Here is a 27,238-nt window from a genome sequence, read left to right as displayed (position 1 = left end):
CGCCTGGCGGGGGCCCCCCTCCCGTGCCCACCTCAGCCCGGCTCCGCATCTGCGCCCCGCCGCCCGGGGCTGCTTTCAATAAGGCGCGCTCCTGGGACGCCTAAGTGTTTCCAGAGGCTAGGGCGGGCGGCGCCGGCCCCCGCGAGGAGCCCCTAGCCGGGGGTTTCCGAGGGTCGTGAGTGTGAATGCGGCCGCCGCCTGGGTCCTCAGACGTGTCCGAGGTTCTCAGGACCTTATCTCGGCCCTGCTCTCCGAGGTTCTTTCCAGAGCTCCGGGTCCGTGGCGCCCGGGTCTGCGCCGACATCTCCCCAGGGCCGGCGCCGCGGTGGGACGAGGCTCAGGGAAGGGCGCTCCCGATCCCCGCCCCTTGGTTGGAAGGGAATTTGGCTTCCCTTTTGTTGGCCCCTCACCTCCTCCGCCACCGCCGAAAAGTGGCCAAAGCAGCGTTTCCTGTGCCTGGGGTCCGGGGTCCCCGGGCCGCCTTTCCGCTGCTGGAGACCTAGCCTTTTTCGGGCTGGCTGGAGGGTGGGCCAGGCTCCCGGGTGGCATTCCCCTCGAGGGTCGCACGCTGTTGGGCTGCGTGGACCCCGGGGCGAGCAAGAGGTGCTATCGCATTCGGTGGAAGCTAGGGGGATCGGTCTAGGGTGCCACGCTGTCCCGATACCCGCGCACCCGCCTGCCCGCCCCCACCCCGCCCCAGCCAGCCAGTTTCCCGCACCCTGCTGCGGAGAGGGAGGGCGGCGGAACCTCTAGGTTTGAAAGCTAAGGGGGTTCACCTCGTGACCCAGAAATGTGTGAGCCTCCCCTTACACCTAAGTGGGTCTCGGTGTCCCCCATTCAATGTACTGTGCACCCTCCCCCCGGCATTTCTGCACGTAGGTGAGAATTAGACAAAAGGCACAAGAAGGGGGCTCGGTGGTTTTCGTCTTCTGCTGCCAACTGCGCGCTCCAGAGATCCATCCAACGATTCAGGAATGCTGGGCAGCCTTTCCTGGGGGGCGTTTAGGTTTAATACAAGAGCCAATTACGTCACACATCCTTGGTTACTTGATTTGGGAAAGGGCTTTGCGTTTCTGTCGCTGTCCCTTAAAGCGTAAGCCGCTCAAGGTGCACGGTGCAAAGGTAAGTAAACCAGACCTAAGTTAGTCTGTGCGTTTTAAACAGCATCCCTCTGGATTTCTACACCCCTTATCCAGCTAGAATCCCTCTCCCGTTTCGAGTCAAGCGGTGCATTTGCTGCGCTGCGGGAGGGGAAAGAAGGGGCTTAACCGCGGGGACTCGACGTGCCATTGAACAGCGTTTGCCGGGTGGCCGTGTGGGGGTTAATTGCTCTGCAAAACCCTACCGCGCAAACCTGTGGCCCAGCGGTTTTAGCTGCATTTGCCAGGGGAGAGTTAGAAGTGGGTGATGTGAGAAAAGGTGATGGGTCTGTTCCTTAAATCAAGATTGCAGCTGACTGGAAAGTTGCTCGCATTTTGGGCAGTGGAGTTTAAACATTGCCATAGTTTCCAGTAGAGTTAAAGAAATCTCTGAGGAACAAAGCAATCCAATATCACTGTCCTTAATTTCTGAACCCTGTGTGGAGGTAATTTTCTTTCTCCAGTAAAATAATAGTAATTTCTATAGGGGAGGGAGTAAAGAAGCTGTTTATAATTCTCTTTCTTCTGGAATGTTAGGTGAGGTGGAAATGCAAAGAATAAGATCATATTCAAACTATGAATACAATTTTATGATTACAGGAGATTCAAGTATTTGGCATCTTTTCTGCTGTAAAGAGGAATCCCTGTAATCTGAGTGTATTTTATACGCAAAACATACGTTACTATGTAAAAACAAGGAAACGTTATTCTAAAAGGATTTATAAGTTCTATGTTTTTATAGAAGGCTCTGTTCCTTAGGGAGACAAATGCTTAATTTTGGACTGTGTGCTCTGCCTGGGTTTGACAGGCTGGGAGTTTTGGGGTCTCCTCACCCCTGATTTTGACAGTACAATGTTTACTTCTGGCCCAGATCCCTGGAGTGATGGTGGTAATAAATAATGATAGTGATCCATTTGAAAGTAAGTAAATGAAAACATCTTGAAAAAGAAGACTTTGTGGAAAAAGACAAGTTTTTATATACTCTATAGTAAGGCAACATGTTTTTCTTATTATGGCTGTGTACCAAGAAAAAAGCACACATTTGAAAATTTTCAGTATTTAATAGCAAAAGCAAGTTTAACCCTCATGTCTACTTGACAAAAATGGCATCTGGACAATGACCACCACTATGCGGCATTCAGTGTGAGCTGCTGTACTGAACTGTTTATAAAAATGGTGATAGGTGACTGAGGGGCTCTAGTCAACGAGGCTGAACTCTTGATTAGTAAAGCAAGTCATAGTTAGAAAACTTACAAGAAATCTGCTTAACATTTTGCCTTCAGAAAAGCAACATGGGTTTAAAAAGGTACATTGACCAGGGGTTTTGGGTGACAGCGATCTGCAGATTTACAAGGCAATGTGAAATATCATTTCTATTTTTATTGTTAAACCATTTTCTTGTTGTTTGGTCAAAATACCGCTGTAATTGTTGTGTGTGTGTGTCACTCTCTGTTATGGTGTGATTTGTCCTGAATTACTCGTTCCCTGTGAACGTTTTGTCTTTCTACCCTTGGTTTAACCTTTGAGACATTGAAGCCTGGAAGAATTTGGGTTTCACGCTCTAGCCTTTGGAATCTTTTCCTGAGATCAATGGGATAGAAATGCAGGGGCAGGGGAACAGCCTGTCTGACAGGTAGGGAAGATTAATCCCCTAAAGAGGGATTTCTAAAGCAAGGTTGCAGCTGGAGAAGTGGCACTCCTTTAAAATGCATTCCATGGGAGGCCAGGATGTGGAAAGTTATCATTATCATTGAAATGGGAACTGAGTGTGAAAGGCTTAGCACCCCCCTAATCTGTAGAGCCCTGGCCACTCTGATTCGGTATAGGAAATTTGTGCACGCTAACTCTTTTCTCAGGGAAAGGTGTAATTATATACTTCCAAATTGTAGTCAGGGAAGAGAAAGTGGGTAACTAACTGTTATCTGCACCCAAGGTTTATAACCATCTTCTAAAACATTCATTGATGTCAGGGGCCTTTTGGTGTTTATCTGGTCCATTCCCTGGGAACTTGAAGGGGGACCGACAGCATCCTGTGCTTACCACCTGGAGAAGGGCTGGGCTGTGAAGCTTTGGGTTTACTCTGCTGTCCCCCATGGGGATCCTCTTATGCGCTGTGATATGTTCCTGGTAAAGAAAGTTGCCGTTAAGATATTTCTTTCTTTGGGGACCCTGTGGTGACTACCAGGTGGACCCTATGAATACCATGCCTGGAAGGTGTCAAAGCAAAGTAACCAGGGGGCTTTGCTTTGCAGAGAAGTGTTGCTGATTAAGTCTGGATTTTACATGTCTGATAGCAATTTCATGAAAGGACAGCTGGGCTGAAAGAACTGGTTTTGAAAACATTGCTTCTCAGTGACTCTTTGAGTTCTTTGGTTTTGTACTGTAGAATTGTATCACTGTAAAAGAATTGCTACGATTTTGGTGGGTAGTACAGTCTTCTTGAGTTTTGAAAAATCTAAGCAACAAGACCAGTTCTGGCCCACTAATTATGGCAGCAACTGGCTGGGGTTTGTACCAGCCTTCTTCTAGTATGTATTTATTTGGTTTTGCCGAGGAGCTTGCCAAGTTGGAAATAAGGGCGGGACAGCTCTGCTTGCATGTGCTGTTGTTATAAAATATGTCTGGGGTGTGATCTGTTTAAAATCATATTAACAGAGTGGCCAAGGAATTGTTGAACAGTGTTGGGAAAACTTTTCAAAAATAAGGAATTGTGTTGGTGTTATTTGTACCATTTTGGGGATTTCTGTTTTTTTTTCCCCCCCAAGTTTTACTGAAAGAACCAAAAAATCAAAAGTCAAAAGCCAAAGGGAAGGAAATAATTACAGAAAAATCTAGCCTGATTAGACTAAGTGGCTTGTCCTCTAGAAAGTCTTAAGTTCCAGTGAGATGTGGTGTGTGTGTCTTTAATTGTCATTGGAATGAGCTTCAGTAAGCACTCTGTCACTTTTGAGATGTTATCTGGGGAGAATGTGGCAGCTTCTTCAAATCCTCCTGGAGTGGGGGAGGGTTTCCTTCCAGCCTCGGGGTTTCCACACCTCGGTGCCCTCCTGGAGGGCTAGTTAACTCAGTGTGCACTTAAATGACAGAAATCCTCACTGTAGGCTTGTGCTGTGGAGTATAGGTACATGTAACTATTTAGGTTAAAATTAATTAAACTGAACTGAAATGAAAGATTCAGTCCTCCACTGCACTAGCTGCATTTCAGGGGCCTCGTGTTTGTGGTGCTAGTGGTAAAGAACCTGCCTGCCAATGCAGGAGACACAAGAGATGTGGGTTTGATCCTTGGGTTGGGAAGATCCCCGGGAGGAGGGCATGGCTACCCACTCCAGTATCCTTGCCTGGAGAGTCCCATGAACAGAGGAGCCTGGAGGGCTACAGTCCTTAGGGTTGCAGAGAGTCGGACACGACTAAAATGATTTAGCACACAAATGTGACGGGTGCTCGAATGGTCCAGGAACTTAGAGGACGTTTCCAGCACTGCAGGAAGCTCTGTCCACCACCACTCCTCTCTGCCGAGCGTCTCTGTGTTAGCAGCTGTTGTTTTAGGAATGTCTTGTGGCATCCAGAGTCAGGGAGGGGCTTACCTTGTTTACTTAGAGTTCTGTTTGTTGACTGTGGGAGATTTAATGGCAAAAATGAACTGGATTGACTGAGTCTAATCTGTAGAATTAGATTAGAGAGGCTTCCCCGAGAGGGGCTTAGCAGAGGTGTGATGACCAAGGCGACAAGTATACACTTACGTACCATATAGTGCTGATTTGGGGAAAATGTTAGTTCTAAAGAATTCACATATTAAGGGCTAGACAAAATTATATGAACATGTTGTGTGTGCGCATGTGTGTGGGAGGGCCACATCATGGCTTCAGTGCCATTGAAAAAGCACATGAAATGGTCATAGTGATGACTGTTGATTCAGATTAGACTGAGTCCGACGTAATGGAGGAATCTTCAAGTGTTGAAAGGAAACACGAATCACATCAAGGTTTAAAGCGCAGATGCAAAAAAATCCAGCACAAGAAAGGACGAAGAAACTTGCCTGATTACTGGTTGAATTCCCCCGCACAATGCCAGGCACATTTGGGGTGTGCAAAAGCAGTTTCCCACTTGGGGAAGAAAATCACCGTAGGGGTGAGACAGGGAGCTGGGGAGATGATCTGAGAACATGTTCACGGACCAATTCTCAGTCCATTCTGAACCGAGCCTTAATATGCTTCAGCTAGGATTTGCCAAAGATTTCCTGCAGCAAACAGCTCTGTGATAACGCCTGATAGCGGCCAACCTTCCTGAGATCTCATTTACCTCGGAGCCACCACGTGGGATGTGGTGGAATGTGTTTGTGGAATGTGTTTGCAGATGGGAAAGGGCTGAGAGAAGGGCGGTCGTGGAAGGAGGCAGAACCAAGAACAGCCAGAGCACTGTCCTCAGAGAAGGGGAAATGGTGTGGAGTCAAGAGGGTGAGGATCTTAGCTCTCAGGCAGATGCAGGGTGTGATGTGATAAGCAGGGCAAGATATGGTGAGCTACAGCCATGTTTTCAGAGGATAATTTGGCAGCAGCCAGGGGTAGTGGTAGGGGAGCTAAGTGGGCAGTAGTTGCACCCCAGAGGGGAGGTGCTTGAAAACTCAAGGGGCTTGGCCTTGGATTTGCTGGGGGAATTCCCAGGGAAGGTCTTGGTGGAGGAGCATCCTGGAAGGAAACTGAGGCAGAAGGAAATGTCCAGTTATTCCTTAGGGGTCTGGAGGAGGGACACACACAACAGTTTGACTTCTGACAGACAATGGGCACTGGGAAGGAGAGTGAGTAGGATTGGGGGGATGGTGAGGAATTGAAGGGGGGCGTAAGAGTTCCATCTAGAAAGTGAGCCACTTCTAGCGGATGGTAAGAGGGGTGTAGAAAGGGAGTGAGGGCCAAGGCTGAGAAGGCTTCAGGCGCAGCCTCTGGGTCACACTTGGTTATGTGCCCACCTTGATGTCCTGTTGCAGGATTTTGCCTTATGTTTTCAACTGTTAGCGAACATTTGGAAATAACATTTAGAAATTGGGAATTTTTCTCCAGACAGTGAAATAACCACCAGGTCACTACAGTCTTTGTATAACACTGAAAACATTTCTAGAGCAGCTTAAAGGCTACCGGAGGAGATGGTGACGAGCGGGAGCTCTGTCTTAAGTGAACATGAGACATGGAGGGACGGGTCTAGAAAGTGACATCAGTTACCTCAGATCTTTTTACAATAAAGGCAAGTGTTAGTCGTTCAGTCATGTCCAACTCTTTGCAACCCCATGGACTATAGTCCACTAGGCTTCTCTGTCCATGGGATTTCCCAGACAAGGATACATTCCCTTCTTCAGGGAATCTTCCCTACCCAGGGATTGAACCTGGGTCTCATGCATTGCTAGCAGATTCTTTACTATCCAAGCCACCAGGAAAGCCAAAAATAAAGGTAAAATATGTATAAAATAGAGCTTTGAACCCATTTTAAGTGTACACTACCCCAGTGTTAAGTATCTCCACCTTGTTCCACCGTCACCACTGTCCATCTCCAGAACGGTCTTTATCCCCCAGATGGAGACTTGCCCCCATTAAACCCCAATGGCCCATTCCTCCTGCCAGCGATGACGGTCCCCATTCTACTTATGAATCTGACTACCATAGATATCTCAAATAAATGGAAGTGTATGATATTTGTCCTCTTGTAAATGGCTTCTTTCACTTAACATAGTCTTTTCAAGTGTTCATCCATCTCATAATATATATTCATACTTCTTTTTAAGACTGAGTAATACTCCATTATGCACACATGTACCTACACCCCGTGCATATACCACAGTTTGCTTTACCGCTTTTTCTGTCTGTTGGCAGACATTTGGGTTGTTTCCATCTTTTGGCCATTGTGAATAGTGCTGTTATGAACATAGTTGTACAGGTTTCAGTCCTTTTGGATATATACCCAGAAGTGGAATTGCTAGATTGGAGAAGGCAATGGCAATCCACTCCAGTACTCTTGCCTGGAAAATCCCATGGATGGAGGAGCCTCGTAGGCTGCAGTCCATGGGGTCGCGAAGAGTCGGACACGACTAAGCGACTTCACTGTCACTTTTCACTTTCATGCATTGGAGAAGGAAATGGCAGCCCACTCCAGTGTTCTTGCCTGGAGAATCCCAGGGACGGGGGAGCCTGGTGGGCTGCCGTCTATGGGGTCACACAGGGTCAGACACGACTGAAGCGACTTAGCAGCAGCATGGTCATCTAAGTTTACTTTATTGAGTAATCACCATGCTGTCAACATGAGTTATTTTCTGCTTTATTGATAACAGCCTTCATAATGAGTGTGAAGTGGCTTTGATCTCATTGTGGCTTCGATTTTCATTTTTCTAATGATTAGTGATGTTGAGCATTTTTTCATGTCATTTGTATATATTTCATGGCCATTAGTGTATCTTTTTTTGGAAATATGTCCCAGGTGACCCTGATGGTAATGAACCTGCTTGCCAATGCAGGAGATGTAAGAGACATGGTTTTGATGCCCTGGGTCAACAACATTCCCTGGAGGAGGGCATGGCAACCTGCTCCAGTATTCTTGCTTGGAGAATCCCAAGGACAGAGAAGCCTGGTGGGCTACAGTCCATAGGGTCGCAAAGAGCTGACACAACTTAAGTGACTTAGCATGTACTGTTCAAATCCTTTGCCCATTTTTAAATCAGATTGTTTGGGTTGTCTTGGTTGAGTTGTAGGAGTTCTATATATTCTAGATATTGACTCTTTATCAGATATATGATTGCATTTATTTTCTCCCATTCTGTGGGTTGCTTTTCCACACTGTTGATAATATCCTTTGGTGCACAAAAATTTTTAATTAAAAAAATCAATGTATCTATTTTTTTTAAACCTGTGCTTTTGGTATCACATCCAAGAAATCGTTGCTAAGTCCAATGTCCTGAAGCTTCTCCACTTTGTTTTATTCTAAAAGTTTTATAGTTTTAGCTTTTGTTTAGGTCCTTGATCCATTTTCAGATGGTAAAGCGTCTGCCTGCAATGTGGGAGACCCGGGTTCGATTCCTGGGTCGGGAAGGTCCCCTGGAGAAGGAAATGGCAATCCACTCCAGCACTCTTGCCTGGAAAATCCCACGGACAGAGGAGCCTGTTAGGCTACAGTCCCTAGGGTTGCAAAAAGTCGGACACAACTGAGAGACTTCACTTTCACTTTCTTTAGGTCCTTGATCCATATTCAGTTAATTTTTGTAGATTGAGTAAGGTAGGGGTTTGACTTCATTATTTTTAATGTGGAAATATAGTTTTCCCAGTACCCTTTGTTGAAAAGACTTTTCTTTATTCATCGAATAATCTTGGTATCCTTGTCATTTGCTCCACATGTAGAGTGGGGCAATTCTGGATTCTTTATTTTATTCCATTGGTCTGTGTCTATCCTTTTGTCAGTGTTTTGATTATGGCAGCTTTGTAGTATGTTTTGAGATCAGGAAGTATGGGTGCTCCAACTTTTTCTAGATTGTTTTGGCTATTTGGGATCCCTTGAAATTACATATGAATTTTAGGGTGGATTTTCTCTTTCGACAAAGGTGTCTGAGATTTTGATAAAGATTGCACTGAATTTGTGCATTGCTTTGGACAGTCAGTTCAGTTCAGTTCAGTCACTCAGTTGTGTCCAACTCTTTGGGATCCCATGAACCACAGGACGCCAGGCCTCCCTGTCCATCACCAACTCCCGGAGTCCACCCAAACCCGTGTCCATCGAGTTGGTGATGCCATCCAACCATCTCATCCTCTGTTGTCCCCTTATCCTCCTGCCCTCAATCTTTCCCAGCATCAGGGTCTTTTCAAATGAGTCAGTTCTTCGCATCAGGTGGCCAAAGTATTGGAGTTTCAACTTCAACATCAGTCCTTCCAATGAACACCCAGGACTGATCTCCTTTAGGATGGACTGGTTGGATCTCCTGGCAGTCCAAAGGACTCTCAGGAGTCTTTTCCAACACCACAGTTTAAAAGCATCAATTCTTCGGCGCTCAGCTTTCTTTATAGTCTAACTCTCACATCTATACATGACCACTGGAAAAACCATAGCTTTGACTAGATGAACCTTTGTTGGCAAAGTAATGTCTCTGCTTTTTAGACACCTTAACAAATCTTATAGTTCACAAACACAGATTTTTTTTCCCATTTATTTAGATGTTCTTTAATTTCTCTCAACAATGTTTTGTAGTTTTCAGTAAACAAGTCTTTCACCGACTTGATTAAATTTATTACTGGTATTAATATTTTATTCTTTTGATGCTTTTGTGAATGGATTACGTTCTTAATTTCCTTTTTTGGATTAATTTCTGTTACTATATAGACATGCAGCTGATTTTACCTGTTAATTTTGTATCCTGCAAGTTTGTTTAATCTGTTTATTAGCTCATATAGAATTTTTGTGTATCTATGTGTAAGATCATGCCATCTGTGAACAGAGATAATTTACTTCTTTCCAATTCTGGATGCCTTTTATTCCTTTTTAAAATTTTTGCCTAATTTCTCTGTCCAGAACTTCCAATATTATGTTTAGTAGAAGTGGTGAAAATGGACATCCTTGTCTTGTTCCTGATCTTAGTGGAGAAGTTTCCAGTTTTTCACCAAAGAGCATGATGTTAACTGTGAGCTTGTTTACTATGTTCAGATAATTTCCTTCTGTTCTTAGTTCATTTTCATATATTTTTGTCTAGCTCTGACCTTTGGAATAAGTTAATGTTTTGCATGTTCAAAAATTAAAAGCTTCTGCACAACACAGGAAACTATAAGCAAGGTGAAAAGACAGCCATCAGAATGGGAAAATAATAGCAAAAGAAGCAACTGACAAACAACTAATCTCAAAAATATACAAGCAACTCCTGCAGCTCAATTCCAGAAAAATAAACGACCCAATCAAAAAAATGGGCCAAAGAACTAAATAGACATTTCTCCAAAGAAGACATACAGATGGCTAACAAACACATGAAAAGATGCTCAACATCACTCATTATCAGAGAAACGCAAATTAAAACCACAATGAGGTACCATTTCATGCCAGTCAGAATGGCTGTGATCCAAAAGTCTACAAGCAATAAATGCTGGGGAGGGTGTAGAGAAAAGTGAACCCTCTTACACTGTTGGTGGGAATGCAAACTAGTAGAGCCACTATGGAGAACAGTGTGGAGATTCCTTAAAAAAACTAGAAATAGAACTGCCTTATGACCCAGCAATCCCACTGCTGGGCGTACACACTGAGGAAACCAGAATTGAAAGAGACACATGTACCCCAATGTTCATCGCAGCACTGTTTATAATAGCCAGGACATGGAAACAACCTAGATGTCTATCAGCAGATGAATGGATAAGAAAGCTGTGGTACATATACACAATGGAGTATTATTCGTCCATTAAAAAGAATTCATTTGAATCAGTTCTAATGAGGTGGATGAAACTGGAGCCTATTATACAAAGTGAAGTAAGCCAGAAAAAAAACAAAACACCAATACAGTATACTAATGCATATATATGGAATTTAGAAAGATGGTAACGATAACCCTGTATGCGAGACAGCAAAAGAGATACAGATGTATAGAACAGTCTTTTGGGCTCTGTGGGAGAGGGAGAGGGTGGGATGATTTGGGAGAGTGGCATTGAAACGTATAATATCATATGTGAAACGAATCGCCAGTCCAGGTTCTTGGGGCTGGTGCACTGGGATGACTGCGATGCACGGGGAGGGAGGTGGGAGGGGGGTTCAGAATGGGGGGCATGTGTACACTTGTGGCAGATTCATGTTGATGTATGGCAAAACCAATACAATATTATAAAGTAATTAGCCTCCAATTAAAATAAATAAATTTAAATTAAAAAAATAAATCACTGAAAATGGCAGGAAACTAAAACTGAATGCAAACAAGTAAATAAATCTAAATATATTGTACATGAACAATGTAACTACACTGACAGGAGAAAAGAAACCTAGTTCAAGTGAGTGTGGACCCAGTGCTTTGACTATATATCCTCAGTCTAGATGAAAAGCAAAGCAAAACCAAACACAAGAGCACAGCTTGCACTTTTAGTGGGCTTGTTTTTTCATAGCAGTATGGATGTGTGTGTGTGTATATATATATATATATATATATATATATATATACACACATTTACATTACATGTATAAAATAATGTATGTTAAGATTAGAAATGCATTATTCATAAAATAGCTTTTTTTTCTGTATATAATAATTATTTCTAGCATCTCATTAGCAATGAGCACTCTCAGTGCCCAGATCTAGGTTTCTAAATACTATCACACAATACAGGAACTAGAATACCTTGGGGAAATGACTGACTATGGTGCCAGGAAAGGGAAAAATAGAAGATTAACCAGGAGCATATTCTTATGATATAAAGTAAGGGGTCAGAAGTAATGAGAACATATCAGAGGTACAGGTGCCAATTTGGAGGCGTTCCAGTGGTCACATTTGGGGCAGTAAAGCATCAGATAAAGACAAGCAGGGATTCCTAGGAGGCACTAGTCATAAAGAACCCTCCTGCTGATGCAGGAAATGTAAAAAACTCTGGTTCAGTCCCTGGGTGGGGAAGATCCCCTTAGAAGGGCATGGCAACCCACTCCAGTATTCTTGCCTGGAGAATCCTCATGGACAGAGGAGCCTGATGGGCTACAGTTCATAGGGTTGCAAAGAATGGACACATCCGAAGCGACTTAGCACATACATGTATTATACATGGAACAAAATAGGAATCTATTATTCAACATTAATAATAAGTAAATAAGTACAGTTGCCTCTTTGTGGGTTCCATATCCTCAGATTCAACCAACCATGGGTCAGAAATATTTAAAAAATTCCACAAAGTTTCAAAAGGCAGAACTTGAATTTGCTGCACACTAGAAACTACTTACATAGCATTTGGATTGTATTTATGATTATTTATATAATATTTGCATTGTATTAGGTATTATAGGAGGCTTCCCTGGTGACTCAGGGGTAAAGAATCTGCCTGCCAATTCAGGAGACTCAGGTTTGATCCCTGGATTTGGAAGATTCCCCTGGAGAAGGAAATGACAACCTACTCCTGATGGGCTACAGTCCATGGAGTTACAAAAGAGTGGGACATGACTTAGCAACTAAACAACAACAACAACAAGTGTTATAAGTCATCTAGAGATGATAATGGCAACCCACTCCAGTACTCTTGCCTGGAAAATCCCATGGACGGAGGAGCCTGGTGGGCTGCAGTCCATGGGGTCGAGAAGGGTCAGAAACGACTAAGCTACTTCACTTTCACTTTTCACTTTCATGTATTAGAGAAGGAAGTGGCAACCCACTCCAGTGTTCTTGCCTGGAGAATCCCAGGGACGGGGGAGCCTGGTGGGCTGCCGTCTATGGGGTCGCATAGAGTCAGACATGACTGACGTGACTTAGCAGCAGCAGCAGAGATGATTTAAAGTGTACAGGAGGACGTGTGTGGGTTATATGTGAACAGTAGTCATTTTATATAAGAGACTTGAGCAGCCTTGGACTTTGATCTCCAGGGGGTAGAGGGAGAAGGGAATACCAAGGGACAACTTAGGTAAATTCATGTATTATTTTCCCAGGGCTGCTGTAACAAAGTACCACAAATTGGGTGACTTAAAACAACAGAAACTGTTTTGGGAGATTAAAAATAAATGAACATTAAACACCAAAAAACAAAACAAAACAAAACAAAACAACAGAAAATGATTTCCCAACAATTTTGGAGGCTGGAAGTCCAAAGTCAAGGTGTTGGCAGTCCATGATCCCTCCAAAGGCCCCAAGGGAGAATCCGTTTTGCCCCTTTTGTTTCCTGGGGGTTCTGACATTTCCTTGGCTTGTGGCAGCATCACTTCAATCTCTGCTCCATCTTTACATGCCCTTCCTCCCTGGGTGTCTCTCTGTGTCTCTTCCTCTTCTTATAAGGACAGAAGTAATTGGGTTTAGGCTCACTTTAAATCCAGGGTGATTTCATCCTGGGATCCTTAACTCATTACTTCTTCAAAAACTGTTTTCAAGTGAGGTCACATTTGAAGTTACGAGTGGATATGAATTTGGGGGAACACTGTTTAACATACTACATTACATAAATGAATAGAAGAGAAAGTGAAGAGAGGGCATTTCCACACAGTAAAATGCCAACTAATAAAAGCGAGGTGACTTGAAAAAAATTATGTTTTGCAAACAATAATTGTGCAGATTGATTTGGGCAAGAATCTCCAATGCAATTAAATGCAATTAAACGAGGCTGTGTTTGTTGGGGAGCAGGGAATGTTCATGGCTCAAAGTATTTCTCCACAAAGCCCTTATTTGCAAAGGGACAATTAGTGACCACAGACCGAAGAAAGCCAACGTCACCTACCTGGGTGACCAAGACTCACGTCACTATTGTGGGCAGGTGGCCGTTGTCCTTTCAAGAAAGATATAGATTAGCCTGAATTCAGGCTGTGATGTAGAACCTGAGTCTGTTGGTACCGAATTCAGCAAGCCCAAATGGAGGGGTGTTTTATTAAAAACTGGCTTGTCGTAGAAAATGTCAGTGTTGTGACAGACAGAAACAGCCCAGAAATGGGTCCAACTTAAAGGAGACTACAGGACAAGAAGAGGAAATGCAGCATGTTTCTGAAGAGGACTGGTTTAGAGTGAAAACTGACCTGCACATCATTGGAAACTTTGATGAAATTGGACTATGGAGGTCAATTATTTAAAAGTGTGGTCTGAGTTCAGTTTCCTGAATTTGTTAATTGTACTGAGGTTCTGTGAGAGAATATTTTTGGTCTTAGGAAGTGTGTACTCAGTATTAATGGATAAAGAGCCTAATGTCTGCAACCAATTTTTAGTTCAGAATAAAAAGCAGTGTGAGTATGGAGAGAGAATGATGAAGTATGTGGGGTTAAACATGAAGAATTAGTGAATCTGGGTAACAAGAATGGGGGAGTTTCATGCATGAATCTTCCAACTTTTGAGTAATTTGAAATTATCTCAAAATAAGGCATGAAAATTATGTTAATTGATACAAATGTGTGACTGTGGCCAGTGGAATCTATAATGGGGTTGAACAGATTTGCTTAGAGAGACTCAAGTAGTTATAATTTTATGGGAAATGGCGTCACACCTCACCTAGGGATGGGGTGGGGCAGGCTCCACATGCCTTCCACCTACACTGTGTTTATCAAAGAATGAAAATCACCAAGTCTTAGTCCAGTTTCTGGATCACCAGAACTTGTAACATCTTTTACTTTGGCCTTTTATTATAGAAAACTTGAAGTATACATAAAATTAGACTAGTACAGGGAACCCCTATATATTTTTCACCCAGCTTCAACAGTTAACACGTTCTGTTAATTTCATTTCATTTCTTCCTGCCCACTTAATGGGTCCTGGACAGCTTTAATTTTTCTCTTGTAAATACTTCAGCATGAATGGTAAGACCTGTTTTCCACATAATCTCTGTACTGTTATCACAAGCACGTGATACTTGATACCCAGGCCCTGCCCAGCTTTCGCAACTTCCTGGAAAATGGCCTTTCACACTTGGTTTGTTTGCAGCAGGACCCAGGCAAGGTGTGCCCATAAACCCTGGCTTTCCCCATCAGAACGGCCTTCAGCCAGAGGGAGTCCCATTGGGTCTGAGGTTCCGAATTCCAGCAGATATAGGCATTGCTTCTCTGCATTCCCAAGGTTGCCCTGTGTGGTAGGGACCTGTACAGAGCTGGGTCCTGATGCAGAGGCCTGGATACCCGGCCTTGGATCAGCAAAGTGCGTGGTGTGCGTGGGGGGCACAGGGAAGGCCCCACTGAGCTGTGTCCAGTGCAGCCCTTCATTCATCCTCTTTTGGCAGGGTGCTCCTATGACTGTCTCCAGGAGAAATGCCCCTGCAGAGCCTTGCACAGAGTGGCCAGCCCACACCCTCTCAGAGCCCTGGAGCCATTAACACAGAGACTGTTAAGGTGTAGAAAGGGAGCGAGGAAGGCATTTTAGCTTTCTGGTGTGTATTGTACGCTCCTCCCCTTTTCAACAACACCATATGGCAAGACTCACTTTTGTGCTTCCTGGTGGATGGTTTGACGTCCCACTTGAAAATTCAGACTGTTTGCTGGAAAGACTGTGGTTTACCGAATATATGACAGATGAGCAGATCTGTAACCAGAATACACAAAGAACTTGTAAAAAAAAAAGATGTTCCAATTAAAAGGGACACAATGCACAGGAAGTGGTTTGCAAAAAAATACGAAAGACCCAAAACTTAAGAAAAAGAGTTTGGTGTTAGTAGGGCTCAAGAAAATGCAAGTTACGAGGCAGTTATCCCAAGGTACTTCTGACTGAGCTTTGCCTGAGGTCAGAAATGGGTCATAAAGAGCATGTCAGTAGTGATTCGAAGAGGGTGGCATGGTGGTGTGTAAGCTACCGCTTTGAGGGCCGTGTGACATTTACACTACACATTCTGTGGCCTGCTCCACAAAAGTTTGTGCACACCTGGGAAACATGCTATTCACTGCTGCAGCATTTCTAATAGTGAGAAGTTAGAGGTATCAACATGTCTTTTAATGGAAGCCGAATAATTGAAGTGGTACCATGTCTCTATTATGGATTACGGTACAGTGGCTAAAATAAAGATGAAACTCTGTAGATGCCCACGGAGGGAGATTTCAAAGTGAAATTCTGGGTAGGGACAAAATCAAGTTGCAGAAGATATCCTTCTGCATGGGATTGATCTAAAAAAATCCCGCGCCCATCTCCTCTCTCTGTGGATAAAGCTGTCTCTAGAATAAGGCCTCCAATCTACAAGTCAGATTGACAACAGTGGTTACCCTGGGGGAGATGGGAAGGCGTCACAGGAATCTTCATGATCTTTGATTCCACCATACCTCTTGTGCTAGGGATTACTTGACTGGATCCTGTCTATAAGCCTCTGAGACAACATTTATGTCTACACATTTAGATAAATTAGCAGGAACTGTTACACAGTTACTTCCTCTGTCCCATCATCTGGCTCTTTGCTTTGTAACAAACTCTTGTCCAGCTCTGGCCAGAGGGGAAGGTGAAGGGAAAATGTGGCAAGTCAATATGTCGAGGAGGAGATGTGGAAGTTTTTAAGCAATTCATAAGCTCTTCAGGGGTGCATCTTGATGTTTGAACAGCCCCAGGGTTGTTCTATGGGTGGTAAGTGCTTCTGGGGTAGCCTAGCTAGTAAAGAATCTGTGCATTTCAGGAGACCCTGGTTCGATTCCTGGATCAGGATGATCCCCTGGAGAAGAAATAGGCTACCCACTACTGTGTTCTTGGGCTTCCCTGGTGGCTCAGCCAGTAAAGAATCCGCCTGCAATGCAGGAGACCTGGGTTCGATCCCTGGGTTGGGAAGATCCCCTGGAGGAGGACATGGCAACCCACTCCAGTATTCTTAAAGAATCCCCATGGACAGAGGAGCCTGGCGGGCTACAGTCCATGGGGTTGCAGAGAGTCAGACACGACTGAGTAACTAGGCACAGCACAGCGCATGGATGGGTAAAAAAATGGAAGTTTGGGGATGTAGAAAACTAGTTCAGCTAGTCCTCTGGGCTATTGAATTCTCTGGACTTTACAAATATTCAATCTAAATTCCATTTTGATGACTTACATGGTGGTCCAGTGTGAGTTCACCTTGCAGTTATAGGGGACACAGGTTTGATCCCTGGTTGGGGAACTAAGATCCCACATGCCTCGGAGCAACTGAGTTGGTGTGCCCCAACAAAGACCCTGCATGCCACAGCAAAGATCCCATGTGCCACAACCAAGACCCAAGGCAGCCAAATAAATAAATACTAAGAAAAAACGAATTAGATTCTGAACATATTTAATGTTTTTAGAGCATCATGCAGAATGCCCTCAGGGTTGCTTCATGCCGGCCCCGTGGTGTCTCCGCAGACAGCTTTGGGTCAGCTTGTTTTGGTGTAGGTGGAAGCAGCCATCTCTGTTTAGGCCTAGAACCCCAAGTTTGTTCTGAGCACTGTTGCAATACTTTTCCTTTGTGAAAATGGCCACAAAGAATCAGAATTATCTTATATTCTGAAACTGAAGCAAAATACAGGAAATCTAAAAGGACATTGAGGTGGAAATATTGGAGCTGTCTTTCAAAGTGTACCGTTTCAAGGTTTTATGGCTACAGTCCATGGGGTTGCAAAGAGTCGGACACAACTGAGCAACTGAGCATGCATGCATGCAAGATGAAGTTCATTCCTTTTGTCATAAAGAGAATATTACGCTGTTACAGGTTGAACAGCGTTTTCTTCCAAAGATACAGTATTGGAGTCCTAATCCCCAGTACTTTAGAATATGATCTTATTTGGAGAGAGGGGTTTACAGAGGTACCCAAGTTAATCTGAGGTCATCAGGGGTGGGCCCTAATCCAGTATGGCTGGAGTCCTTATAGAAAGGGGAAATTTGGGCACAGAGGGAAGAGGCCACATGCAGACACAGGGAGAAGGTGGTTGTCTGCAAGTCGAGGAGAGAACCCTCAGGAAAAGCAGCTCTGCCCACACCTTCATCTCAGACTTCCAGCCTCCAGAACAGTGGGGGGATGGAGGCCTGTAGTTGAAAACCCCCAGTCTGCGGTGCTTTGTCAAGGCAGCTGAAGCTGACTCATACAGACACATCTGCACTTACCTGCAGGCTAATCAAGTATTGCTTTCTATCGATTTTCTTTTCAGAGGACCTGCATAGGAATTCAACTGACAGAAATGTTCCACTGCTAATGAACACTTCTGTGGCTAAGCCCATCACACCTGGGTTGGCCACTATCTGGACTGGCCCCATGATTGGTTAGTGTTGCAGTTAGGAGTCAGCGTCACCAGGCCCAGCGCAGGCATGGTCAGGCTCTCTCTGTGTGTCTGTGGCCTGACTCAGGCCAGTCCCTTGGCATCAGAGGGCAAGCCCGCTCCCTGGAAAGCTTGCTGTTTGGGACTGCTTCCCTGATCGATGCTTCGGCCAGCCCCGGGTAGCCTCCCGAGCACCTCTGTGGGACCAGCCCTGTGTCCGGGCCTGGATGTCTTTGGCCAGTCACCCATCTGTCCCCTCTCCCTTCCTCCAGCTGTTTGCCTGGCTCTTAAAAGAGGCTTTGATGGGAGTTTCCTGGAGCTCAGAGGAGAGAGAGGTGGGCTGTTGAGGCCCCAAGATGTCAGGCACCCATCCCAGCCTTTGTTTCCCTTGGGGGAGCCTGGGTAACAACAACAAAAAAATCCAAGAAAAGCACACATCCTTGGGTGCTGGGACGGTGCGGCTGTCAGCCTGTGTGATTTATCTGGGCCTGGGAGCCTTTGAAGCAGGAAGCTGTTGCAGTCCTTGAAGGCTGGCCCTGCAGGGAGGCCCTGGAAGTGCCAAATGGAGAGGAAAGAGCAAGCAGGTTGAGAGGGGTGGTGAGGGAGGGTGCTCTTGGAAGTGCCTTCCTCTGTCCTTCGGGTCAGCAGCTCCTTTCTTCAACTTTGTCCTGTTCCAAAATTCAGGGGCAGCTCTGGAGGGCACAGGAAGGTCCTGTGGACAGAAAAAGACATTGACTGGGCTGGCCCTGAGTTTGCCAAGCAGGACGCCCAGGACTCCCAGGACTCCCAGCTTCCCTGTAGCTTTTTGGAGACTCTGGGCAGGGATGCGGGGAGATGAGGCCAGCTCCTTCCTGGAGGGGCACCTAATGTAGGCACCCTTGGACGCTAGAGAGGGAGGTAAGCATGGAGTCCTGCAGAGGATGAGTTTTAAGGATGAGCATGTGTAGGGGTGTCAGCCTCCACCAAGTGGCTGTCGGGGCTTCGACTGGAAGGCAGCTTTATAAGAAGGAGCCCAGAGGATGCTTTCTTAAATGGCAAAAAGAGGTGTAATTCTGATACAACCTTCTGACTGTTTCAGTAATGGTCAAGCATGTATGTTTCATTGTTGAAATTTAGCTGCTTTTCTGCTATACACATCCCAGTTTTTCTTCACTATTTGCTAAATTTGATGTGTCTTTTTCATTTTATTTTGGAAGAAGGAAAATCCTTTGTTTTGCAAGGCAGCGCCCAGCCACAATTACCTCTAATTAGTGAAGCGTTTTCGGAGTTCAGATAAGGTTCACTTTTTTTTTTTTTTTTTTTGCTACTCTAAACTTTGAGCCCATTTATTTTCTTATTTAAAAAAAAAATAATTAAGGAAAAACCCCAAGATAATCACGTTTCTTCTAGTTGACTAACCACAGATTTCTATGGCATCTAAAAGCCAAACTGATTCAAAACAAAATGAAAGAAGGAAAGCCAAGTATGGGTATAAGTTGATCTGCCTGGGATTAAGTTTTTAAAAATGTTCTTTATAATTACTTTTTTCCCCAGCGGTGGAATGGGCCCTGAGTTTTGGGTGTGTGTGTGGGGGGCATGGGATGTCTTCATGATACTGAGGGAACCTTGGCTTGGGCCCAATTATCTTCTTATGATTGCAAGTTTTTTTTTTTTTTAAATCACTGTATGAAAACTCCCTCAAAACAATGCTTTCTGTCTATTCTGCAGGCAAATATTTACTAGAGGGCCCTCCTAGCATTGGGGTGTTATTTAGAGGAACTTCATGTAGTTTCCTCTGGATTGTTTTCATTTACTTTATAATTTTTTTATCTTTTAATTTTTTTTCTTTTTTTGGCCATGTTGCACAACTTGGGGTATCTTAGTACCTTGACCAGGAATTGAACCCAGGTCGCCTTCAGTGGAAGCACAAAGTCTAAACCACTGGTCAGCCAGGGAATTTCCTGTTTTCATTTAAAATCAGGGTTATGCATTTATTCCTCAATTGAGTAATGATCAAGAAAAACAACAACAAACTCCCCCCAGTAACAAATGGTGATGACTTAAAAATAAAACTGAGAAGGGCGTAAAATAAAAAGCCCTTCTCACTTCTCAACCACCCTCCACCTCCCCTGCAGAAGTGTTAGTCACTCAGTCATGTTCGATTCTTTGCAACCCCATGGACTGTAGACCGCCAGGCTTCTCTGTCCGTGGAATTCTCCAGGCAAGAATACTAGAGTGGGTAACCATTCCCTTCTCCAGGAGGTCTTCCCGACCTGCGAATCAAATTCAGGTCTCCTGCTTGGCAGACAGATTCTTTACCTTCTGAGTCACCAGGGAAGACCTGCGAAGGTCCCAGGTGAACTTGGCCTACAGTCTTTGTACTTCATTCCAGACATTTCCTGGGTTCCCGTGCTTGTCTGTGCATCTCTTTTGTTTATTTTTAAAAATTGTGGTAAAATGCACATAACATAAAATTAACCGAAAGTGTACCATTCAGTGGCATTTCGTACATTCACTGTGTTGCAGCCATCACCTCTGTTGGTTTTAGAACATTTCCATTGCTCCCAAAGGAAACCTCCTACTTTAACAGTGACTTCTCACTCCCATCCCCAGCCTCTTGCAACCGCTAAGCTACTTACAGTCTCTCTGGATTTGCCTATACTGGAAATGACATATAAATAGAATCATACATTATGTGGCCTTTGTATTTGCCTTCTTTAACTGAGCGTAATGTATCCAAGGCTCATCCGTGTTGTAGCATCCTTGAGTTGTTTTTGTATACAATGAGATTATACCTTGCATACTGAACTGAGGTTTGCTATAACAGTAGTTCTTGCAAATCTTTCCATCTTAGTGCATGCTGCGCACCTCATTTTTAAAAAACCCTTGCTAATACCTGCCATTTGGATACACATCATTTATTTCACTGGTCTGTGGACGGATACTTCTGATTTTTAACTATTGCAGGAAAGAGTGCTGCAGGTACATCTGTACATATGTTTTTATTTCCTCTATACTATGTATCTGTAGAGTCAGTTCCCAGAAGTGAATCTCTTTGTCCAAGGTAATGATACAGATTTTTTAAATAGATTCTACAAGGTTGCACTTCCCAAAGGCGGCAATGATTTATGTGGCAGCGAGGGTGTGTGAGCCTCTCTGGTTTTTCCAAGTCCTGACCAACACTGGAAATTGTCAAGCATTTTAATACTAATAAGTCTGCAACAGAGAAATGGCATGTTAATTCTTTGTATTGACATTTAAAAAATTGTCCATGGGGCTGAATGTTTTCATAAGTCTTTTATTTATTTTTTTGGGGGGAAATAAATGTTTGCTTTCTCTACTAATTTTCAACTAGTTGTTCTCAATTGTTTCACTGACTTCTAAAACTATTTAGGTCTATTCCAGAGTGTGTGAAAATATTTCCTTCTCAGGTTATCCTTTTACATTGCTTATGATTGTTTCCATGCAGAAAGTTTTATGGAGTCAGGCTAAGCTAGCTTTTATTTTATGTATTTTGAGTTTTGAGTCAGACATTGGAATCTCTTTTCCATCCCAAGATTATTAAAAAATTAACCTTTTTTGCGGAAGTTTTATGACACTTTTTATGGTTAAGTCTTTCATTCACATGGAATTTGGATCCAACTTTAGTTCTTCTCCTCAGAGAAGTGAGTTCCCCTGAATTCTTTTATTGAATAACGTGTTGCTTTTCAGTTGTTGAAAAACAGCCTTTTTTTTTTTTTTTTGGTATTAAAAATTCCATGTTTGTTTGGTCTTATTTCCAGATCATTCAATGTCTTTCTGTTTTTAATTAATTATCATAGCTTTGTAAATTTTAATGTTTGGTAGGGTTAATCTGTCCCTTTGCACATTTCCCCCAGAATTTTCCTGGCTAGTCACATTTAGTTTTCTACACGAACCTTTGAACAATTTTATTATAAGGAAGCAGCTTTTTAAGGTTATAAATTTTCCTATGCATGTAGCTTTGGCTACTGCTTTTAGATTTTGTTACAAGTTGTTATTTTCCAGGTGGTCTTTAATCTCAATTTTTATTTTCTCTGCAATTCAAGAGTAAAGAAGAACATTTAATACCTCCAGGGAGTTATTTTCTAGTTTCATTGCATTTTGTTCATAGAGAGTGTGGTCTGCTGTATTTTGGTGTTGAGGAATTTGATGTTTTTGGTGGCTTAAAAATATGGCTATTATTTGTTATGTAGAGTGGGAACTTGGATATAATCTTGGTTTGCTGCTGCTGCTGCTTTGTCGCTTCAGTCGTGTCCGACTCTGTGCAACCCCATAGGTGGCACCCCACCAGGCTCCCCCATCCCTGGGATTCTCCAGGCAAGAACACTGGAGTGGGTTGCCATTTCCTTCTCCAGTGCATGAAAGTGAAAAGTGAAAGTGAAGTCTCTCAGTCGTGTCCGACTCTTAGCGACCCCATGGACTGCAGCCTATCAGGCTCCTCTGTCCACGGGATTTTTTAGGCAAGGGTACTGAAGTGGGTTGCTGAGCAACCTAATTGATTAGTGACTTGTTTTTACTTTTTGTTTTCTTTATTTGCTTAAGGCAGTGAGGTAGATTTGGTATCCTATGATGTTATTTCCTTCTATACCTCTGATTTTATTTCAGTCTTTTGGGCACTGTGGTATTTGCTACATATATTAATGAAAGTTCCTCAGTGAGGATTGTACCCTTAATAATTTAAAAGTGTCTTCCTTGTTTTTTGCTTCTTACTAAATCATATGTTAATATTATATGATTTTTTTTGTTGTTGTTCTTAGTTGTCTAGTAAGTCTTTGTTCCTAAAGATTTTTCTGCTTCCTAGCTGTTTGGTTTAGATAGCTATTTTAATGATAATGAATAGCTTTACTTAGGTTTTGATCCTGAATAGAAACTCTGTTATGTTTATTGAAATACGCCCTTAAATCTGTTGTCTTTTGGGGTTGTATTTTTTATTTTCAGTGCTTCCTTTTTCTCTCCCCTTTGTTTGATCTGTTTTCTTTGGCCTTTATGTGTAGTGCATGTGTGCATGCTAACGTTGTTTCAGTTGGGTCTGACTCTTTGAGACCCTGAGGACTGTGGCCCGCCAGGCTACTCTGTCCATCGGATTCTCCAGGCCAGAATACTGGAGTGGCTTGCCATGCCCTTCTCCAGGGGATCTTCCTGACTCAGGGAACCTTTGTCTCTTGCACTGCAGGCAGATTCTTTACCACTGAGCCACCTGGGAAGCCCTTTATGTCACAACGTATCTAATTCCAAGTTACTAGAAGGTAAAAACGCAGAAGGCAGTGGCACCCCACTCCAGTACTCCTGCCTGGAAAATCCCATGGATGGAGAAGCCTGGAAGGCTGCAGTCCATGGGGTTGCTAAGGGTTGGACAGGACTGAGCGACTTCACTTTCACTTTTCACTTTCATGCATTGGAGAAGGAAATGGCAACCCACTCCAGTGTTCTTGCCTGGAGAATCCCAGGGACGGGGGAGCCTGGTGGGCTGCTGTCTGTGGGGTCACACAGAGTCAGACACGACTGAAGTGGCTTAGCAGAAGGTAAAAAAGCAGGTCAAAGATTTACTAGGAAAATATTATGAATTCTTGAAATTAAGTAAATTTATAAGCTTGTACCCCCAAAATGTGCCCAATAATCTGTTGCCATTTTTCTTGGTGCCTAATTAACTCTTCCTTTATTTCAGTTCATTTTCACCTGTCATACTTTTGAATGTGTGTGTTTTTTGTTGCTGTTTATTTGCTGTACTCTCTGGGGCACCGCTCGTGGTATGTTGTGTCTCAGCTTCTGCGGTCTGCAGGCCCATCTTTTGTCTCCTCAACTCCCTCTGTGTGATTTTCAACCTTGCCTGTGAGATGGACTCACTGATGGAGCTCTTCATTCATCTATAGCGGGATCTACGTCATGTACAAATGTCTCCAGTGACTCTAATAAAAATCTCGGCTTTTCTGGGGAGCCTTAACATGTGGCATTTGGATTTCTTCCTCCATGCTTAAGGTTCTAGTTAAACTGGATGGAGTGTGGCTAGGGTATCCAGACTGTTTGTAAGGCTTCCAGTTAAACCTTATGCTCTGATGGGATTGCTCAGAAAGGCTGTCCACTTGCAGTGTGAACCATTGTATGACTCCTCTTGCTGTCAGAATCATTCTTCAGTGCTTGTTTTGGGTCAAGGGCAGCTCAGTGCACTTCAGAATTGTCCCATGAGTAATGATAACCTTCACTAGGACAATCACTAGGACAGGTACTATTATTAGTCCCTTTTACAGATGAGAAAACTGAGGCAGAGTAAGGCAGCATGACTTGTCCAGAGACATGCCTGTGGGGTGGCAGGGTCAGGATCCTGCTTTCTGGAGATGTGCTGTTCATGACTGGACTATGCTCGAGGGAAACCCACTGACCTCTTTTCCTCTGCCCACCATGGGTCAGTGGGCAGCCAGAGATGGGTCATGAGTGTGTCAGTGATTGTACCTGTGGGATTTTATGGAAAGAAGAATTTACCACGTACCTTTCTGGTGGCTCAGATGGTAAAGAATCTGCCTGCAATGTGGGAAACCTGGGTTTGATCCCTGGGTCAGGAAGATCCCCTGGAGTAGGGAATGGCAACCCACTCTAGTATTCTTGCCTGGGATAATCCCATGGACAGAGGAGCCTGGTGGGCTACAGTCCATGGGTTCGCAAAGAGTCAAACATGACTGAGTGACTAAGCACGCACGCAGTGAGTGTTGATGGAATAGGTGTAGTCTGAAAAGGATTACTTTGCTCTGTTAGGCCAAGTCTACCCTGTAAGATGGGGAAAATAGAGCCATTTCACCAACTTCAGTGGCATATTACTCTTTTTAAGAAAAACTGATTATTTTTCACATTTTAAAATTGTGGTAAAATACCCGTAACATAAAGTTTACCAACTTGACACCATTTTCACGTGCACAGTCCAGTGGCATTAAGTACATTCACATTGTTAGGTGAACATCATCATCGTCCATCTCCACAACGTTTTCATCTTGCACAGCTGAAACTCTGTCCTCAGTCAAACACTGACTGCCCTTTCCCCTTGTCCTGGGCATGCACCATTCTACTTTCTTTCTCTAGGAATTTGCCTTCTGGGTATCTCATCTAAGTAAAGGCATACAGTACATGTCCTTTGGTACCAGGTTTGTTGACTCTCTGCAACCCAATGGACTGTAGACTGCCAGGCTCCTCTGTCCATGGGATTCTCCAGGCAAGAATACTGGAGTAGGTCCCAGGGATTGAACCTGGGTCCCCTGCACTGCAGGCAGAGTCTGGATTTCTACATCTCATGGCAGTGATGACCAGTGGTCATGATGAAGACTTTAAGTTTGAAAATTCACCCCCTATTGATATGTTTTAAATTCTTCTTGGAAGGATAGATACAGGATATCTTAGGTGTAGCCAGTTAGTTGCAGGAGAATTTAGGCAGGGTGCCTGGAAGCCAAGTTACTTGTTTCTCACAAAGAGGAAAAGCCTTTCTTCAAGGTCCTATTGCTGGCTTTTCTGCCCAGGCCTCCATCACTGTTGAACCCAGAGTAGTGTCCATGTTGGAGTCTTCTCCCTGCTTTCCAAGGGATAGGTAGGTTCAGCGAGCCAGGTTTCATCTCTGACCGGCACTCCTAATATAGGATTGCGATTATTCCAAGTTTGAGTTCCTGTGTACTGCCTGGCTGCATGTGTCTGTAGATTTGCTGTCATCCAAGAAATTTAGGTTTATGCATGCATTTGGGGTCAGGGAACAGTCACGGAGAGGGAACTGGGAATTGATGCTCGTGTGGAAAAGAGTCGTAAGTTTGAGCAGAAGTGGGTGTTTATGCCAGGCACCAAAAGCAAGCAAGTGTGTGTGTGCACAGACCAGAAGCCAAGAGCATCTCTGAAGACCTGGCTCAGTGAGCCCACCTGGTGAGGGTGCAGCACACCTCATCTGACACTTTTGCCACCTACAGAATCCTGGTGGCCCTCCATTTCTGGGCCCTGACTCACAAATTGCAAAGATATGCCTGTTGAATAGGCTTACTGTCCAGAAAATGTGCTCTTTTGTATGTATGTTATTGTTGTTTAAAAAAATGTTTATTTGTTTATTTGGCTGCGTTGAATCTTCGTTGTGGCCTGCAGGATCTTCGTTCGTCATGTGGGACCTCTCACTGCAGCTCGTGACTCTCTAGTTGTGTCTTGTGTGCTCCGGAGAGTGGGGGCTCAGTAGTTACAGTGCCTAGGTTTAGTTGCTCCTCTGCATATAGGATCTTAGTTCCCAGACTAAGATCTTCTCATTAGTGGAAGGCTATATCTTGGGAAAATGTGCTCCCGAGGGCTGCGTCTGTTAATGTCTGCAAGGTGAACAAACGCAAGATGCTTCGAGGGTGTCCTTTTCCAGGAAAAGGCAGGGATTGTCTCAGTGTGGTCCTTGGGCCAACAGCGCCAGCAGCACCCGGGAGCATGTTAGGAATGTGAGTTCTTGGACTCGCCCTAGACCCTCCCTGATCAGAAACTCTGGGTGTGGGCTCCACACTCTGTGTTAAGAAGCCTTCCTGGAGAGTCTGAGGTGTGCAGAAGTTTGAGAAACAGCACCGGGGACAGAAAGAGCTTGGCAGGCCCCCAGCCTCGAGGGTGTCACTCATCACGAAGGGATTAAAACTGAAGTCTCTTTCCTTCTGCCCTTTCTTCCTTCTCTTCCACAGGGACCACCAGGCAGTCTCTAGCCTGACTGCAGGAGTCCTGATGCTGGGGATGGGACGAAGAAGAAAGGAAGGGAGGCGCTGTGGTCAGCTGCTGCAGAGGACCAAAGCCCCAGCTGTGTGGAATGCTGGGCCATTTGTCCACAGTGCAGATGGGTGGCGGGACAGAGGTCTGAGAAGGACTGGGAAGGATTAGTGGTCAGTGGTGTGGCCAAGATGAGTTGCAGAGGAAAATCAAGGGTGTCAGCAGCCCATGGGTCAAAGTGTGGTGTGGGATGGAAATGTGTGAAAGCAGAGCCTCCTGGAAAATTTGGGGGAGAGAAAGGCACTCACATACTCTGAGACCACTTTCAGTTCTCTCAGTAGGCATCATATGGAGCAGTTCATTTGACACTTTTGTCACCTACAGAATCCTGGTGGCCCTCCATTTCTGGGCCCTGACTCACAAATTGCAAAGATATGCCTGTTGAATAGGCTTACTGTCCAGAAAATGTGCTCTTTTGTATGTACGTTATTGTTGTTTTAAAAAATGTTTATTTGTTTATTTGGCTGCATTGAATCTTAGTTGTGGCATGCAGGATCTTTGTTCATCATGTGGGACCTTTCATT

At 44.1% G+C, this 27,238-nt stretch overlaps 1 protein-coding gene across 2 annotated transcripts in view; it reads left to right on the top strand.

The window, feature by feature from the left end:
* ROR2 (receptor tyrosine kinase like orphan receptor 2) overlaps positions 1-27,238 on the top strand; it is a 241,302-nt gene that overhangs the window by 380 nt on the left and 213,684 nt on the right. The gene's annotated exons all lie outside the window — the stretch shown is intronic.

Source organism: Ovis aries, chromosome 2 (assembly GCF_016772045.2).
Source record: "Ovis aries strain OAR_USU_Benz2616 breed Rambouillet chromosome 2, ARS-UI_Ramb_v3.0, whole genome shotgun sequence".
NCBI lineage: Eukaryota > Metazoa > Chordata > Mammalia > Artiodactyla > Bovidae > Ovis > Ovis aries.
The sequence above is the reverse complement of the archived record's forward strand: the minus strand, read 5'-3'. Positions and strand labels throughout refer to the sequence as shown.